General features: G+C 35.8%; 1 pseudogene; it reads left to right on the top strand.

Annotated features, from left to right (window-relative positions):
* The first annotated feature begins 231 nt into the window (after nucleotides 1-231).
* Nucleotides 232-11,660, top strand: LOC124374618 (annotated as a pseudogene).
* The last annotated feature ends 6,317 nt before the right edge of the window (nucleotides 11,661-17,977 follow it).

The raw sequence follows: 17,977 nt of genomic DNA, 5'->3' as shown, positions 1-17,977 counted from the left end.
AATAATGATTAAAATGTCAAATTTGGCATGAATCAGTATGCAATAGTAACTCGTTTACTACTCATATTTTCTATTATTCACACCAGATTTTTACCCTCTAACTGTTCTGTAATCAGAACAAGTGATAGAGTTTAAATGAAAACTTATCACCATTAGACTTTTTATAGTGTTTACTGAAATATAAAAAATATTTGTAGCAATGACTATGAAATTTTTTTTGCTTTTCAACAGCGATTTCCCAACGTTGGCATCAACGTTGCCGTACTTCCACATCAGTGACGAGTACCCGCATCTTCTCGCCTGAGGGTCTCCACCTTGTGGTCTGTGTCCACGGGCTTGGACGGGAACTCCGCAGACCTCCGATTGGTCAAGACCTACCTAGAGCTGGGCCTCCCAGGCGCCAATCTAGAGTTTCCTCATGTCCGAGAGAAATCAGGTACTTGAAAACGATTACGTTGTGTTTTGTAAGGTTCGAATTCCCATATTGCATATTATTAATTCATGTTCATATAGGCCTAAGTAAGTTTTCATTACTCAGTGTATTATTCACAGAGATAAACCCTAAACTGATGGTTTTCAATCAATCAAAGAGAACTTTATTCATATACATCGAGTACAGAATATGTGTCAATATGTATGTAAAAATTTTATCTAGTTTAAAACATAGATAAAGATAAAAATGTCATGTCCAGTTTAAAAACTCCTCGATGGAGTAAAACGTCCTGTCAGCAAGCCATGCACTGAGATTCCTCTTCAAACGCTGACTCTCTTGTTATGCTCTTGAGGTGTCTTGGTAGGAGATTGTAAAATTTTGCACCTGCATAAGATGGCTTCTTGGTAGTCATGGTGAGTCGATGAGGTTGTAAGACGAAGTCCTGTCACATTGCGGGTTCCATATGAATGAATTTCGCCCAGTCTATTGTAATCAGTGTTAAATACATGTAGAATGGTTTGTTGTATGTAAAGAGCCACCACTGTCTGAATTCCAAGGTCTTTGAAAGCACTTCTGCACGAGTCAAGATGATTTAGACCTGCCAATATTCTTACCGCTTTCTTTTGAAGTTTTAGAACTTTAGTCATATTTCCTATACTTGACCCTCCCCATATTATCAAACCATACCTCACAACAGACTCAAATAGGGCAAAATACGCGACCCTGGCCGTTGACAGATCTGCAACAGACCTTATTCTTTTTACAACATACAGGGCAGTACTCAGTTTTCCTGCACACCATGTCCACATGAGGGGTCCAGGACAGATGTTGGTCAATGATCACTCCTAGGTATTTGGTCTCGTCCTCTACTTCCACCATTGGCAAACCCCTCGGTTAAGTTTTTGCAGCTCTTGTAAACAGAATTTGTTTAGTTTTGCTGTCATTTAGTGCAAGATCGTTCTCCTGACAATATTGTTTTGCCATATTGAAAGCAATGAAGGCCTGACAATCTAAATCATTAGGGCCTTTTTCAGCAAGTATAAGAGCTGTTGTCATCAGCGTACATTGTGGTGTGGGCTTGCTCCTTTAGGTAATCTGGGAGGTCATTATGTTACCAATACATACAAGACTGGACCCAGTATTGAGCCTTGAGGGACCCCTCTTGTTATATTGAGGGTTTTGACCTAGCATGGTAAACTGTGTTATTAGCTGTATATTTCAGCTCTACTAGTTGAGTCCTGTTCTTCAAATAACTATTGAACCTTATTTATTGCATTGCCTTGGATTCCTAAAGTCATCAGCTTAGTAAGAAGTAAAATTATGTCCCAGTGTGTCGAAAGCTTTACTTAGATCCAAGAAAATAGCAGATGCTATTTTTCCAGTTTCCAATTTGGTCAATTACATTCTCAAAGAAGTCAGTGATAGCTGTGGTTGTAGATTTAGAGGATAAAAATCCGTGCTGATGTTTACTGATCAAAATTATTGTCCATGAGGTGGGTTATTAATCTTGTTAAAACAATTTTTTCAAATATCTTGGAGATGGTTGATACAAGAGATATTGGTCTAAAGTGGCCAGCTTCTGTGCTTTGTGGTTGTTTCTTAATAGGGATTATTTTGGCAATCTTAAGGTCAGCTGGAAAAATAACCCTGAGCTAAGGACTTGTTCATAATATCAGTCAGAGGCAGTGTAATTTCATCAACACAGTGCTTAAGTAAGATAGATGAGACATCATCTATGCCTGCTGATGGTTTTGATTTCATTGCCATGATGGTTTTCTTAACTTCTGCCTGTGTAGTGCTATGAATAACAAATTCAGGTGCATTGGTAGTGCATTGAGGCTTCCTTGAGATATCTGAAGTTTGACCTGCTTCTTTTAGTGTTATCTCAGCTATAGTTGTAAAATAAGTATTTAGGTGCTCAGCTAATTTCGAATGGATTGTTTTAATTTTGTTGCCATTGACTGTCAATTTCAAGTGGAGTGTCCTGTTTCTTCTTCTTATGGCGTTCATTATTAATTGTGTCCCAGACTGCTTTTGACCTGTTTTCTGAGTTGCTTATGCGGTCTACTATTGCTTGCCTTTTTAGATATTTCAGTCTCATATCATAGGCTTTTTTACTTTTCTGCTGTTTGGGTTTTAGCAGCTACGCAACCTGTGGTTTCTTCTCTATTTAAGGCTTTTAAAAACTCGGTCTTCAGTCTTTTGAGCTTCTTGGATTCATTAAAGTGACAAGCTCTTGCATTACGCTTTTCCTTTGATTTTTTTATAAGGACATGTTAGGTTCATTGCAGAGTTAAGTATTTGGCTAAAATTTCTAAAAAGCAGTGTCCACAGCTGGTGCATTAAGCACTAATTCCCAGTTAAGTCCCTTTAAGTAGTCACTCAGGCTGTCAAGGTTATTTTTATTAAGATGTCTTCTAATTGAATAAGTTGTGGGAACAGGTGATTTCTTCAGATTCGTTGAACACAGCTGTGCGTTTGTGATCCGAAAGCCCTGTGGTCAAGACATCTACTGTGACTTCTGGTAAAGGGATGTTGGAGCAGACACAGTCCAATTGATGTTGATGTAGTGCTGGTTACTTTGGTAGGTGGCAGTGATAATCTCCTAACACCATATTGTGCAAGAGCATCATTAAGTTTCAAACAGGGACTGTCCTTGAACTAGGTTGTCCACGTTTATGTCGCCAATTATAATGCTTTGTTGAAAGGGGATTGTGTTCCAAGATCTCTGTTTAAGTGATCGATTGCCTCATCCAAGTTCCAGATGGTGGTCTGATAAACACCCAACACATAGATGCTCTTTTGACCTTCTTTGATTTTCATAAGTTGGGGTCTCACATATCATCTCTAGTGCTGGAATTGTATCAATCCTGTCCACTTTATTTCCCAGATTAAGTGTTTATATATGGCTACACCTCCTTTTTGATGATGCATCCTAGAGAAACTTCCTACCTAGTTCATAGTTAGGAATTTTGGTATTTTCAAGAGCATCATGTTTTTTAGTCCGTGCTCCGTTACCACAACAATACTAGGGAGGAATTCGTCTAACAAGTGGTTTAGTCTGTTCACTTTATTTGACATGGAGTTGATGTTCTGATGTAATATAGTCAGTTTAACTTGTGTCATTAAATTTCTCCCCTGTGTTTTCTGTGCACAGAGACTATTTTGTTTTTTAGTTTTTCTTTTATTTTTTTGGCAGAGGTCTAAAAAAACTTTGATTTGCACCATTACCACGTATAATGTTAATGGGCTCTTGTAGCTCATTTTCTGTTGCGTAGGATAGAGAGTTGTGGTTCAGTTTTTTTGGTAAAAGGGAGTTTGGCTGACTCTCCCTATGTCTTTGGTCGGGTATTTGTCCATTTTGTAATAAAATGTTGTTTGATTATTAAACATAAACTTTAAATTTGTTACTAAACAACATAACAAAATTAAAGGTCAGTAACTCTATCAAAACAGATGTAGTTCAAAATGTTGAGTATCAGTTGTCAGAGTAGGCATAACATTGTTTTAACTGCAATATATATTAAGAGCTAATTTAAGAATGCTTTTGGCCTTTTAAGAAGCACTTAGGGGCTTTATGTACAATATCTGTTTATAATATATCATAGTCAAAAGATCCGTTACAAATATGAATCAAATTGGGAATGAAATATTAAAACAGAGGAAAGAAGAGCATGAATTAAAGTTTTTTTATAATAAATTAAAGATATTTTTCAGATTACAATGATTTTTTTTTGTTATATTGCATTAATGAAGTTTTAAATAGTTCTGAATTTTTATAAATAAATGAAATATTGAATACTTGAATATTTTTGTAGTTTTTTTTTTGAAATCCTTGTTTCACAGTTGTAAATCAGTCTAAAATTTTGTCATAGGTGACACCTTTTCTGATTTTGACACCATGACGGATCGCCTGGTGGGTGAGATCCTGTACCACGTAGACGCTTGCGGCCTCAATCCGACCAAAATTAGCTTCGTAGGCCACTCCCTAGGCAACATCATCATACGTGCTGCCATCGCTCGGCCTCAGATGAAAGCATCTCCTGCCGAGGCTGCACACCTTCCTGTCTCTGTCAGGCCCCCCACCTGGGCACGCTGTACAATAACAGTGGGCTCGTAAACATGGGTGAGTCACGAGGGAATAGTATGAGGCATGATTGAGATACTTCCAACTATATTTTGCCTTTAAAGCAAGTGATTGTCCCCAACAGTTATATACAATCAATGTCAGCCATTTCTTCATGTTTTAACTCCCTTAATACACAAGTGTATATCAAACTGGAAGTCTTTTATGATGATTCTATGAAGTTACTGATATAAAAGAATGGCTTGTGATTTTGATATGGCCACATTTTATTGGAAATTGCGTATTCAGGCAGACTTGCAACTATTAAAGAATTGGAAAACTATTACTGTATTTATATGGTAGCTATAACAAGATGAATCAACATAATTATAATCTACATCTAGAGAAAATGTAAATGTTTTTACAGTTTCAAAATGTTATCAACAATCTACATCTATCTATATATATATATATATATATAAAAATATATATAAAAATGAATGTTTGTGTGTTTGTCCTTTATGGAATCGTACACTATTTCACCGATCATTATGAAAATTTTAATGTATATGTACTTTTCGACGGAGAAGGTTTATTATGCTATACTCATTTATAAAACTCACCACGAGGTGGGCGCTGCAAAAATATAAAAGTTTTTCAAAGCGCCTGCAACATTATAAACTGCAAATTACGAGACAGTTACGTATACTAATTTGCCAAAGACAATTTGAAGGCACTAAGTTAGGATATATGTTTGTCGTTATGAATAAAATAATGGTTTGAACTTAAAGCTTGACTGTTAGACCGCTTTATAAATAAAATACATGTACGTGTATAATGGCTATAAGCATACACAGATTTTCTTGATTGTGGCAACAAGGTAAACTCTACATAGTCGTTGGAAATCACTTGAACCAGAAGTGCAAAGTACATGGCCAAGGTTTACGGAAATCGAGCGAAGCCGCGGGAAACAGCTAGTTTTTTTATAATATTTAAACTGAATAATACGATACATAGTCTATCAAAACATCAGACAGCTTTTAAAATAAATGATTGATTTGAGGACAGTTTGTACTACCAAAAATATAATGAGAATCCAGATCCAGTAAAAAAGTTTTGATAATTGTGGATTAATGCTGATGTGGTGTTAAATTATTTGTAAACAACTAAGTAAATATTGTTATTTTAACATTACAAACAAATGTACTAAAAGATTGAGTTCTATGTAATCTGGACTCTAGCACGTTTGCGATGATCGTGGTTTTTATTGATTTTTTAACATGCCGTATGAAATTAGATAATGGTAAGGCATGGGTCTCTAGAGCCCCACGACTGAGTTTTAAGAAAGAATGAGTGGGACTCTATTGCTCCAACGTGTGTGTGAAAGTGCTAAACAATCCATCAAGCATATACTGATATTTTTCAAAGAACCACATGGTCACCCTGCTTGTAGGTCACACATAACATTTTCTCCAATCTTTTATTTTATCAAGTAACATTGATGAAGTGAACTAAATGCCTATCTTTTACAGTGTGATTGAAGTAGATCATCAGTCCAAATAACATTTTTTAATACAGATGATGAGACTGATTGTCTAGGGCTGGATTATACATAAACAACTATTGATCTTTTCTTCTCCAATGTCTGCACTCAGATACGCTAATTTAATTGTGTGTGTTCCAGGCATGTGGTTCATGCAGAAGTGGAAAGAAGTCAGGGTCACTACTCCAGTTGGCACTACGTGACGCAGCAGATGTGCGACAGACATTCCTGTACAAGCTGTCACAAACGATGTCACCTCTCGCACTTCCGTCACCTGCTGCTCTGCGGATCCAGTCAGGATCGCTACGTGCCGCTTCACTCTGCCCGCATCGAGTTATGCAAGGCTGCAGTTTAAAGACACATGCAGTCTTGGTGAGTTTTCGGGTCATGATTTCAACCTAGTTGGAGTTACAGGGCTCTATAATATATATATTGTTCTGTTGAGCAAAACCTTGAGAAAATGTTTGTTGAATTTAAACATATTCAGTGTGGCTTCTATTATACAGGACAGAGGGCAGGAATTCGACCTATCAACCGTAAGTTGTTACCTTAACTCCGGTGCCACTCCTGGACATCCACTGGATATCCCATATGTATTTGCTGTACTCTAGTTTATGTTCTGCTGACAGGTATAATTCAAGCAAAAAAGTGAATCCTTACAGGGAAGAAATATTGTAGAGCCCCATACACACTGTTCTAAAGTACAAAGAGAATAAAGCAGGAAGTAATGTAATTAAAAGGTCCATCTGATCATACCTTTCACATCAAGTAAATGAACTTAACAACAATCTTGTGATACTGGTACTAGGTTATTTGAATTTTGTTATAAGAAGCCAATTCCTTTTTAAATCTTATTCTGCTCATTCTCATGGCCTGTGCGAGGATCTTATCAACAGAGTAAGGGGGAAAGCCAATACAGTATAAGGTTGATGATACTGATAAAAAGTGAAACGGTCCTCAGGGAAGGATTTGAACCCGCAGCTATCCCTAACAGATTCTAAAGTTCGACGTCTTAGACCACTCCCAACAATGTTTGGGGTCGCTAAATAGTTTATATCATAATCTCTTTATTTCATCCTTCCTGATTTTCAAAATAACTTAAAAAATTCTCAAAAAACATTATTGGTTTTAGATGTAATTTAAATGTTTGAGGTTGAGCATACTTAGTTATTTCAAAGAGTTATTTTTGGAGTTTTATTTATTTATTTTTTTTATTATTTTTTTTCTCTTTTTTTAAGCCTCAGCTAAAGCTATGTAGGCTTCGATGTTCACTGGTTTATCTTGTTTCGTGTCTATAACATGATTGGCCCTCCCCGGGATTTGAAACCCGTGATCTCTCAGTTAGAGAGCCGAGACTATAACCATTAGTCTACGGAGGAGGACTAGTTTTATTTAAACTTGTATAACTAATTTTAAATGTATTGCAGTAATACATTCACTAACTTCATGAAAAAAAACACAGGCCACGGGGATATAGCAATGTGGTCTGTGGTGTATAATGTAAGAGCACACAATTCACATACTTGAGCTGTGTATGATGTCTGGTATTGTTTTTCAAAAATTCACAGCTTACAATTATTGCATGTACGAGGGCTGTTCAGAAAGTTAACCTCCGGTCGATATGAAAAAAATACACCAAGTTAAGTAAAAATATTTTTAATATATACATCTTACAACTACATCTTTGCACTATTTTTCGACATAGTCTCCATCCACGATTGAGGCCCTTATCGTATCTCTTCACAAGCTTTGAAATTCCTTCTGCATAAAAATCACCCGCCTGTGCCTTGAGCCAGCCTGTGACCGCATCTTTGAGCTCTTCGTCGTCATCAAAACCGCTGGGACCCGAGCCATTTCTTCATATGCATGAAGAGGTGATAAGTCGCTTGGCGCCAGATCTGGGCTGTAAGGTGGATGGTTGAAAACGTCCCACTTGAAGGACTTAAGAAGGGCTGTTGTTCTGCAAGCAGAGTGAGGACGGGGCGTTATCGTGCAAAAAAACGATACCGGAAGTCAGCATACCACGGCGTTTGTTCTGTATAGCCCGTCGTAATGTTTTTTAGTGTTCCACAGTACACGTCTTGATTAATGGTCGTCCCACGTTCCATGAATTCAACCAACAACACCCCTTTGGCATCCCAAAACACCGTTGCCATCAGTTTTCTGGCAGAAAAATCTTGCCGGGCTTTTTTTGGTTTGGTAGGCGAATCTGAATGTGCCCACATCTTTGATTTGTTCTTTTTGTCTCAGGGTTTACGTACTTAATCCAGGTTTCGTCACCGGTCACGATTCTGTTTAACATATGGTTCTCCTTCGTCCGCATAACGTGACAGAAAGTCTAATGCAGAGGCCATTCTTTGAGTTTTGTGGTGGTCGGTAAGAATTTTGGGCACCCATCGTGCACATAAACTTACGGGTAACCCAATCTTGCTGTCACTATCTCGTACAAAAGAGTCTTAGATAATCTGTGGAAAATCAGTAGACAACTCCGCCATTGTTGAAAACGTCGATTTTCACGAACTTTTGCATCAACTGTCTGAACGAGTTCGTCAGTCACCAAGGATGGTCTACCACTCCTCTCTTCATCATGAACGTTTTCTCGTCCACTTTTAAATAAACGTACCCATTCACGGACAACTCCTTCACTCATAACTTGTGGTCCGTACACGGCACAAAGCTCACGATGAATAGCTGCTGCAGAGTATCCTTTGGCTGTAAAAAACCGTTATAACAGCACGCACTTCACATTTGGCGGTATTTTCTATTGCAGCACCCGTCCGACATCACAAGCATTTCAAACTGCCACAAAAACTAAACTAGCGCAGGTACGATGTTCACTCGACTACAGCTTGATGCCGACTGACCTGCTTAGTGCGTGAATGCACAGATGGCGCGCTACTCCCCTCCACTACCCGCACTGTGACCAACCGGAGGTTACTTTCTGAACAGCCCTCGTACATTCCCAGTTTTCAGTTTTGTTTCTTTTGCTTATTCGATGTAAACATTCTTTTTACAAGCAAAAAACAGAATCTCACAAAAAGGCTAATTTGGTCTGCCTCTATTCACACACGTACACCCCAGCAAAATACCTGGAACTCAAATCTCTCAATCATCAGTGCAAAATGCTCTCATGTATAGCAAACCTCAATGATCTAGCACTAAACCTCAGTAGGGAAAAAGACCAAACACCAAGTCTACCCAATACATCAGCAGGTAATCAGGTCAAGTTTTTGGGTATCACAATAGATAACAAGCTTTTCATGGACAGAACAAGTAAATAACACCTCAAAAAAATGAGCACAGGACATCTACCAAAACGTATCAAATGGATTGGAACTTTAGAAGCTGCAAAAAATTGCGTATTACACATTAGTTAGAATCACATATCAGATATGGACTGGTTGTCTGGGGCAGCTCTACTGGGAAACCTTAACAGAGTACTCATTTTACAAAAAGAAAGCAATTAGGACTCTAGCTGGACTGGAACCATTTCAAAGGCTGCCGACAAAGCCTTCCAGTCTCTGGGTATACTAACAGTAATGGCTCTCTAACATATTTGAAACAATCATACATGTTGACAGACTAAACCTCCAGACCAACAGTGGACGTCCACACCTACCATACCCGTTAATGCTTCCAGATACATATTGCCTCAACACTGCACTGTTCTTTTTGGTAAAAATTCCATCATACATTGGTAGAAAAAACTCAAAAAATATGCTCCCAGAAAACATCAGATACCCATCAGGAAATAGACTCAAGAAAGGAACTTCAAGACTACCTAGTGAAAAGACCAATATACACCCTTGAAGAGTTCCTGAAAACGCCAAGCTGAGAAAGAACTGCACTAATATTGAATGGCATAAAATATATTAACATTTTTACTTTGTGTAATGGCATACTCTCTTTGAATTTTGTATGGACACTATTACTGTACATCATGTTCATGTAATAAAGAAAAGAAAAAGTAAAAAATGGTTATTCTAGGTAAAAAATATTTAACACAGTAAAATTAAATTCAACTCATTGTGGGTTGGTTTGTTAGGCCGTTCACAAACAGGTGCAAATTAATTTGAGCGTCGACAGCAGAAAAGTAAACAACTTACCTGTATTTTGAATTGTATTCTCGTATATAATTTAGACATTATCAGATGAATCTGTATACTTACAAAAGATATATAATATTTTATTTTATTGATTATTAGCAACTAAAGGTTGTGCTACTTATTTATTATGCAGAATATTGATCCAATTTGGATGATCGTCAAATTTTCTATTTTTAACAACACATAATAATACATGCACATTGTGAAACTAGTTACTATTTTAAAATTGCTGAGAAAAACAATAAATCAGTAGTGCTACAGAGCAGAAAATAAATTTGGCTGATTGTTCAATTTCTATGTACTGTGATCTACAGAATATTTATACACATGTTTGAGAAAACTAAAGAAAGGCCATCGCTAAAAACGTTCAGTAGACTAGCAATGACGCTCACATAGTCTAAAAGGCATTATTAAGAAGTAAAATTAAAACCTTCCCACGCTGTATAGACGGATATATCATTAGAATGGTAGACTTTGACCAGAACCAAATACAGTTATTATCAATATTATAGATTATGTCTCTTGGAGAGTTTTTTAGTTCATTAAAAGGCCTTTCAAATGTCCAGGGCACGCTTCTTGCTTATCGCACTTGGCAAGAAAGTATTTTGATCTTCACTCAGCGGCATGGGGAGGGGGAGTGCCCTTTGTCTAACTCCGACCACCTGCTCGTCAGTTCTGCGTCTCCTACAGAGCCATAACCAAACATCCGTTGGCATGTGTTACTGCTTTCTCGGTTGTCATTATTTGAAATAAAAAGTATTGTAAATAGTTATGTTTTTATTTTTATCAATAAATACGGTATTTTTAAAGTAAAATTACCTGCTTTATAATTTTTTTGCTTTAACCATTAATATTTTAGCTATATTAAATTAGCTTTTGAGCTTAAAGAAAAATATTTTTTTTACTTGTCTTGGCATTATAGGGAAAGTTAATAGATTTATTAGTAGCGTGCGAAAGGGTTAAAAGCAAATCGTTTTTACGACCTGAGCTTCTCACCATGCCACTAAGCCCAGCTAGTGCATGACGAGAATATTTAATTCACTGATAAACAATGGGTAACAATGAGTTAAATTACAATATTAATGTATTAACCTTTAAACCAAAATAGTTCACTTTCAACCCAATTTTTAAGAGTCATTAAAGAATAACATTGTAGTGATGGTTATATTTATTAATTCTGATGATTGCATAGATGATTGTGTTTTAGTTCTTCTTTTAATTGTATTTGTACCTTTTAGTTCTTTCTGAAAATAAATGTAAGCATTGTTTCTATTGATGGATGTACCATGTTGCAGGTGCTGCTTACCGGGAGATGGTCCACAACATCCTCTACCCGATCATCAAACAAGCCGGACTGGAAGTGACATTGGTTCGATATGACGTGCACCATGCACTCCCCAATACCGCAAACTCGCTCATCGGTCGTGCTGCGCACATCGCGGTGCTCGACTCTGAACTGTTTATCGAAAAGTTTCTAGTCGTTACAGGGTTAAAGTACTTCAGATAGACCTAGCCTAGGCGTAGAGTAGGAGACTAGGACTAGCCGAACAAGTGTCTTTTCCACAATCAACGCTGGTGGCCCTAGCCTCGTCGAGTTTACAGTCAGTCCTAACATTACGTGTTGTTCAGTGTAGAAATACTACCATTTTGTATGAATTTTGTGATAACTAGTAGGGAACTGTACGCAACAGCTGCCCGCTGAAAGAAAAGACAAGTTTACCTGCCACTAGTCTTATGTAGACATTTTGTTTGATATTATTTGTTTCTTCCCCCAAATAATTTGGACTAGTCAAGATTGCCTAAGTTTGCCATTTTGTCTAGGACAGTTTTTCGTGCTCAAAGTTTACAAATAGGTTATTTCTATTATACTTACTCATATTACTCTGTTTCAGAGGAATTACTTTCAATGACATAAACCCCAAGGTGTTCTTATATTAATTTGTTAAACATTCTGTTTTTGCTTTATACTGGTCACAGACATGTGTCAGACACATCCTAAGCATTTAAACTTGTCTACTTTTTACCATTTTACATATTTCTAACTGTAAGGTTTATGTAAAAGGACAAAACTCCTAAAAAACATTACCTTATAAAGTTACCTTAATAGTTATAAGAAATATTATGGAAGTATTGAAGTACGGAAATATTAAGAAAGTATTCTTGCCAAGTGAATATATAATTTTATTACAACCAAGAAAGATTTTCCTATTAACACTATGGAAGAAATCTTAATACAGTTTACTCTCTTGACAATAATAAACATTCATGCCTGCAAACACAGGTTAAAATTTTATATTTAATAAACATCTTAAATATTTGACCCACAAAAGAAGATAATTTTTGTATTTGAACATAATATTAGGACAACAATAAATAAATTTTGCAGTCCTCTAAATAAAATTTAGAATAAGTTAGAACGATTAAGTGAAATTTAATTAATGTAAAATTGAACCTCATAATACTGAATTGAGTAATTTTTTAATGTAATTACGTATGTTAAAGTACTAGTCAAATGTTAATCCATTATTTTAAAGATTCCTCTCTCTGTGTTAACCCTTGGCAGAGTATTTTGTTTCTGGGACGGCTTTTCTTTATTTATTCACAAGAATTAAGGGTATATAGGAACTAAAACAAAATTTAAAATAGTTTAAAATATTTGATTATTTTTGCAAATAAAACTAATCAACTTTATTTAAAGCAATAAAAAAGATAAAATTCTAATAGAAGTTTACGCAACATTCCATATCACTGTTGTACTCTCTCCTAAATTGTTTTAAATGTAAAAAGTATACAGCTTAGGGTTCCTGCTATTAAAATTGCAATAAGAATCTCATATTTAAATTGGAATCTGAGAAAATCATAAAAAACCTTGTTTGTAGAAATATTAAATACTAGATGTTCCGGAATGTCAATAATATCATTGGGAGCAAATAGATATAACTGTTAAAGGGTTTAATATTAGACTTTAGTTTGGAATATAATCTTAAAGTAATAATATTTTTATGTTATGCATACAAACTTTACTATTACTCATATCTCTTCAAATTTGATTTTTTTTTTTAAAAAAAAGCTTAGTTGTATTAGTACTTCGTTTATTGCAATATTGTTTCCACCCTCAAATCCTGTATTATTACATGTTAACGTCTGTGTGCGGAATACAGTGGACAGTTTAACGTATCCCCTTGGTGCTTGGAACTGACTTGACGTCGGTCATCTTGTACATAAATCACTGTTACGTAACGTTTCGTTATACTCTGTTGCTCTATAAGGATGTACATAATATACAGTTTTAATGTAAAGGAACACCAGACAGTAGTGGTATATGTGTTATACCGTAATCTATATTTATTTTTAACACTCCATGGTATATCTAGTGTTGTACAAACTTGTCACGAGCCCTTCTCCTGGGTCTGGTATTTTGTAATAGTGCTGTTTTTGCTCACTTGTGATCACCGACAGAGGATATCTGCCATCATCCATTTTCAAACTTTTACGGACTGTATAAGCATTTATATTATGTGTGTGCATGTCTGTGCGTGTGTGTGCACGTATGCATGTTATACTAATGAGCTGGAAATAAAATGATGAGGATTTATCTTCTTTTTGCTCTAAAAGTAATTGAATACTACTAAGATTAAGGTCATTAAAAAAATTGTCCATTGAGTCTTCCAAGAAATGATCTATAAGGCCTATGTTGTTCATGGCCAAAGAAAAAATAAAACACAAAATATCTCTCTGGAACACTGTTCACAGCAGAATCCAACAGCCAGATCTAGAAGCTACCATTGGTAGATATAGCGCATTACTTAGCCATTAACTTGCTCCTGGTTATTAATCTTAACGACCTGGTCTGAGTTTGGACTGTCCTCCCAGTTTCCCAATTCCTTATAGCGTCAGAACATGCTGGTTAAAACACACCTTTGTAAGGAGATGCACATTGTTGGCTCAGTCAGCTTTAGTTTGACTGAAGCTCTCCACAATCAAGATAGTAATGATTTGTTAGCTATGATTTCATGTGGTGCGAATCAGGAAACGTAAAAAGATAGGATATTGTTTTGATTTTGTTTTCCATCCTTGGTCTGGGCGCAAATTATTGACTTAGTGGTTTGAACTTCAAAATCACTATGTTTACAAAATGAAACTAAAACTACAATAGACTCAGTCTTTTTAATACTAGGATAGGATGAAAGTTCAGCATCTTGGGCATACTCACAATAAATTAGTATTGAATATACATCAGTTATCAAGTTTAACGCACTTTTATGATTATTGCGACATCAAATTATACTGTATGTATAATGTATGTAGTTCAGTATGTATACTGAACTACATACTGATTTTTCTGTACATTGCAATTGTGGCATGAATGTTGTAAATAAATTAACACAGGAGTCGGCCTGGTTTTTAGGAACAGTATCTGTATTGGACAGGTAGCATGGCAACTACAAGTATAAAACTACTAATGTAGTAGAGCTATTCAATGTAGTGTTTAGTAAGCTGGTAGTAAAGTAATATTATTTCAGTGACATAGCTTCATTAGTTGCAATTCAGTACTAAATTTGTTGTTTCGTTTAGTTCACGTTAACATTGCACAGTAAGGTATTGAAACCAGATGGAATTTCAAATCAGGTTAAACAATTTGTGAGTCTATAAAATCAATTATAGCACATAATTTGATTTGTTATCAAATATACTAGGGATGCGATTATCTGTAGCTGATGGGATCAAGTTCTATTTCAGATAATTACACTTTTGGATAAAGCAGACTGCCATTAAAATATTGCTACCAGTTAGTATTGATATCTAAAAACTGAGAAGCTGCATTAAGCCCACTGTGTGTATACAACTAAGGTCGGTATTTGCTATTAGAATTTAATCAATTTCTCATTAAAATGCAGCTGTAAGTATCAGCCTCATGATAAGTAACATCCTAATATTATAAACACCAATTTGTTTGTTTGTTTGTTGTGCTTTCATGCATAAACTATTCAACTGATTGTACTGAAATTTTACAAGGACATTCTTAGCATCCACAGTATAAATATAGGTCTAGCCTGAAAATCCCTCCGGGCTAAGCCCCACTGGTCTCTACAGTATGTAGTGAACAATCCCATCTTGGTCTCTAAAGTTATGAAATATTAATTGAAAAAAGTCCTGTTAAATGTAATTAACTATTCTAAAGGAAACAGGATTTTTCCAGACATTTGCCACTCGTTCAGTGATACAAAAAATCAGTAACACTACATTTCGAGATCTGCAATCTGATCTCTTCTTCAGGTAAATAACTAACCTAACATATAATTACAAACTAGGTTAAAATAAAACAAATCATACCAGTACGTTGTGACACACATAAGTCAGGAATCACAACCACCATGTTGTGTGTCCAAAAACATGCACTCAATAAAAAAACTAAACACAGCACTAAATAAAACCTGAACTAGAGAATGCAGGCCACAATAGGTCTGCATTCGTCGACCAACCACCTACGACTGACCAGAGGCCAATAGCAAATAGCGATTGTCACGGTAAGAAAACAAAGATGTTGAAAAACAGGAATGGGGACAAGGAAGTGGGCCCTTTTTTAAATTTTTGTGGTTAAGCTAGATGAACTTCTCTTAAAACCATTATCTGCGCATATTGGTTATATTAACGAATATCATAATCTTGTTTAATACTTTTTGGTTTTCTTGTTTAGTTTATTTTTTCAGAATTGGTAACCAAAGCGTGCGCCTCCTTAATCTCGACTGATGGTTGTTCTGCCTAATTTAATGTATGATTTGCCTCTATTCATTTTCCTTTTTTAAACAGAAATTAGGTTCCATGATAGTATATATCCAATTGTTGGCTTTCATCATCATATTTATTTGATGGTCTTCAGACCAACAATGATGTGCAATTTGTTTTTACCTTTTCTTGGAGACCCTTTCTTGTGTTTTCTTTGTGGTTCTTTATCTTAATCCTTTACGACTTCATCACGTTACTAAAATAACATTTGCCACTTAATAGAAAACTAAACAACAACACTAAAAATCAGTTAAAACTGAACTAACAGAATTACAGGTTGCACATAGGTCTGCCTGCAAAAATCAACAATGAAAATCAATGAAATACTTAGAAAACCACGAGTAATATCAAAACAATAGCCAATAAAACACTGTTATGACAGGATTTTTTCTTTTAATTGAGGCTGTGTTGGCAAACAAGGATACGCTCAACACGGGTGTTGGAAATATAATTCACATTGAAACCAGGAAATAGTGGCTCATTACACATGCAACAGTCATAACAAAATTGTTGTTGCGAAACCGTGCGGTTTTAACTGTAACAATAAATTTTCTGAATCGGCACCTGAAACAAAGTAAACTCAACTTAATGGCACCGGAGGATATCTAAAGACCTGGAAGAAGTCAACACTTTTTGACCGAAAGTAAGGTTTCTGGTTTGTATAATATTTTGTTCATGCCCGGACTCAACTATGCTCACTGAAACATATCTCAGAACTTAAACGGTGAACGTAAAATGGACCAGCACTTCGTAAAAAAAATCTCAAAAATTACAAATTTTTTTTTTTTTTTTTTTTATTAAAGTTTGGAAATTTTCCCGATAATCACAATGGTTGGGTATTAAATTTTTTTTATGATGACCTAGATAGTGTCCGAAATATTTTTTTTTAAATAGGCCTGCAGGCAGTTTCGGGCCTGTAGCAGTCACACTTTGAATGGATGCATGTTATAGTTACTACTTCGTTGTTTTGCAGTCTATGTTCATGATTTGGTTGGCAATAGTGACAGTGTTGTTATGTCAACTAAACTTACACTAACTCAACCAAAACATCTTGTTTTATAACCATTGCTTATAACCTTAGGTAGCACATACATGTTATTTTGGTTTACTGACATTTCTGTTTTAGAGAGTGAAAATTACGATAAAATGATTATGTGTTTATTTTTTTGTGAGTTTAGTTTTAGTGCGAGAAGTTCTGAGTATTTTTTGTTATAAGGTGTAGTTAGTGGGAATTTTATAATGCCACGATTCAAAGCCTACCTGCTTTCAAGAAACGCGTTTTCATAAGGAAATCAAGCCATAAACCCTCAACAACTAGTCCTAGGCCTAGTCTTCTCAGGATTTCAAGTAAACAAATCGGAGCAGTTACCACATACTCCTAAATGTGGATAGGCCAAGACCTCAAAAAGTGCATCTTCTAAGAAGGTCAGTCCTTTTTTGAAAACAGTACCAATTGGAATGAAAAATGATGAGTCCTTGAAAATGTTGCTTATAGTTAATATAGGATTGTTGAATGAGGGACTCTTAGTAAACGTTTCAGTGTTTGTAAAAATTGCCATGGCCAACCTTGGTTTACAAAGTAAAATCACATTGTAGTGTTGGCCTGTTAGCATGTCAAAAAATTATAGTCAGCCTGGTTCTGATTGTGAAAAACACTATTACTGTGACAAACTCCTGAATTAGTCAGGCCTAAACACTGAATCAGAATGATGAAGCAAAGTCTGATAGGCCTCCTAAACACATTTTATGACCTAAATCTTCTGTCTTGGTTTTTGCTATGACGTTAAACATAGGCCAAAGGTTTTAGTTGTTTTATTATTTTAGTAGAGTGGTCTGCGGTCAGATAGTGATAATTTGCGCTTTTATGAATTTACACCTCCGCCTTTGAGGAGATATCATGAACATGAGCGATTTACTTGGGTTCTTCAATTGCTGAAGTTAGTGTGTAAGAAAGTGTCAGAATCATTGCAAAGTTGCTGTGCCAAGAAGCTTGTATCGGATAATGATGGTTTGCAGGGAAGAGACCCTCGCTCTAAGCTGCT

The sequence above is a fragment of the Homalodisca vitripennis genome, unplaced genomic scaffold (genome assembly GCF_021130785.1).
Source record: "Homalodisca vitripennis isolate AUS2020 unplaced genomic scaffold, UT_GWSS_2.1 ScUCBcl_9345;HRSCAF=17808, whole genome shotgun sequence".
Taxonomy (NCBI): Eukaryota; Metazoa; Arthropoda; class Insecta; order Hemiptera; family Cicadellidae; genus Homalodisca; species Homalodisca vitripennis.
This window is presented reverse-complemented; position numbering and strand designations above follow the sequence as displayed.